Here is a 2,659-nt window from a genome sequence, read left to right as displayed (position 1 = left end):
GAATATCTATATTAGCAAAGAATATCCAGGTATGATACTGTTGAGTAGAGCTTTCGTACGATTGGCCCACCATTTCTGCAAGGACATGTTGTACCGATGAGGTGAGGTGATGTTGTATACATAATGTAAATGTGCGTGCCCTTCCGCCGAAAACGTCAGACGCTGTGCCGTACACCTGTGCGCGAGCTGCTCTTTTTGTGAATTCCAGAAAAACTCGGTCTGTCGATGCCGAACAAGATGCTTGGTATCAGCGGTTGACCAGGAAGTAACTGAAATGTGAGTTTTTTTTGTTCTTAACATAACACTTGCTCATTCTCACAGACCAGTAGTAACTTATTTGTGTAAGATATTTATCTTAACCACCTAGAAATTTTCTCGTTATTTTTTCCTTTTGTTGCTCAATTTCAATTTACACACAGATATGTTTATATCATTTACACCAATATCGAATATTTTTGTTTCGAAAATGTTGCAAAATTTGTCGCGACGCTCGATAATATCTTGTTCAGTGTGACGCAGTTGCTCTGCCTTTTTAAGAATGTGGCTATTTCATAGACTCAGTGATGACAATATGATAATATTTTTCCACGATTGTTCGTAAATGCTCTAGATGATCTTCTGATAAAGGGTTTTGTTGGAAAGCCTACCGCACGAATCTTAAGAAGTATATATATCATGATAAGATTAAATTTTAAGATGGCGACTGTCGGGGAAGCTAATTTCCGTCTTGTAAGTGGCTAAGGTGAGGTGAGGTGAGGTGAATTTGGAAATGTCGCTTTTTCACGTGTAGGGGTGGGTACCGGTACAGAAAATTCAAGTCTAGGTCCGGTTCAGGTCCAGAGGATCAGGTCCAGGTCCGGACCTGAATTTGGACCTGATTCAGTATGACTCATACCAATGGTCCATTTCACTACAAAGAAATCTGTTTGGTGGAGTATTAGACTCACACTGGCGTTTTAAAATCCTACAACGCTAACTGCACCTGTACGATTGACCGCTTGTTCTGGACAGGGTAGTGCACAAGTGCCGCAAGTGCTACAAAAAGCGACGACCTCAGCGTGACGACTTACGTGGCAATGCTGACGGCGCTACCGGAGACATACCGCTGCAAAACATTCAGCCACCGGCTGCAGCCCCTGCGACGGGGGACCCCCTGCCTCCCCGCCACACACATGATCTTATCCCAGACGACACACCCATTGCCCCGTATGCGGAAACGACGCGGTTGGAAAACCCCATGTATGACGCAGACGTGACGCGACCAAGAGGTGCCACATCCATCCCGGATCCTCGTCCCCGATCCGACAGGCCCCACAACTCCGTGGCCTCATCGCGACCACAGCGCCCGAGGATAACACGGGTGGGGAATTCGAAGGCCCCAGATCCACCTCCACGGTCCGACGAGCCTGCCGACTTCAGCGGCACGTACTACCCACCACGCCCGAAGACGACCCAAGCAGAAGACATCCCGGATCCACTTCCTCGAACCAACAGATACGTCAACTCCAACGTTTCCTCACAACGACAAGGTGTACGATCCGAACTGGCCAGTATGAGAGGACACAGGCCATCATCGGATCCTAGAATCTTGAGAGTGGACAAAGGAAAGGACGACGCCGCGGGTCCCAACATTTACCTTGATCTGAACGGCCCATCACGCAACTCCGGCTCGGATACGTCTCAGGCACAGAGGATCCGGGACACTCTTCCTCGGACTCGCACGCATGGCAACTCTAACGCCTGCTCACCGCAACGCGGTGTGGGAATGGTCACTATACCACGGGGCAGGCCCTCCTCTGAGAGGCTTGCGAGAGGCTTACGGGTGGACGAAGAAGAGGACGTCGCGGGTCCCAACATCTACCTTGACCTGAACGGCCCACCACGCCACTCTACCACGGACTCACACGTACGTCAACTCCAACGTCTCGTCACAACCGCGAGATTCGGAGATGCTTCAAACAGAAGAGATCCCGGATCCACTTCCACGGACAAAGAGATACGTCAACTCCAACGTCTCATGTCGACCACGACGCTCGGAGAGACCGAAACAGGTGCCACCATCTGGGACCTCATCGCACCGTCAAGGCTTGTGCCAGGAAGAGGAAGTAGAGGGTCCCAACATCTACAACGACCTCCAACGAAGATGAGAGAGAAATCAGGCATGGCACTGGACTGTGATTATGGACAAAGATTCTGTTTTAACGTTTGGAACTGTATAATCATACTTTCTGTAGCTTTCCAGTTATCCTTGTTTTATTTGTACGTTATGGATTTTGTAGGTTTAGATGTTTTTGATACATAGTTCTTATGATAGAGTTATCCAGCAGAAAGTATGGCAGTGCAGACTTGATTTTATGGATAACTTTGAGGTGCTTTTTTTTTTACTATTTTGTACAGATAGAGTAAAAGTAAGCAAGTTCTGTAGTTTTAGATATTCATTTTATGAATTCAATTTTAGAAAAGCTAAAAAAAGCTTTCCTAAAGAATGAAGGAAATTGTTTCTGCCTTAATGTTTTAGGGAAGAAAAATGTGTAGAAAATGCTAAATGTGTGAAAAATGCTAAGTAAATGCGTGGAAAATGCTAAGATATTCATTACTTCAACTTGGTAATAGAGATATGTTTTCTTTTCTGTGTAGAAAAGACTTTGCAAGTGATATG

This window comes from Branchiostoma floridae, chromosome 8 (assembly GCF_000003815.2).
Source record: "Branchiostoma floridae strain S238N-H82 chromosome 8, Bfl_VNyyK, whole genome shotgun sequence".
NCBI classification, from domain to species: domain Eukaryota; kingdom Metazoa; phylum Chordata; class Leptocardii; order Amphioxiformes; family Branchiostomatidae; genus Branchiostoma; species Branchiostoma floridae.
This window is presented reverse-complemented; position numbering follows the sequence as displayed.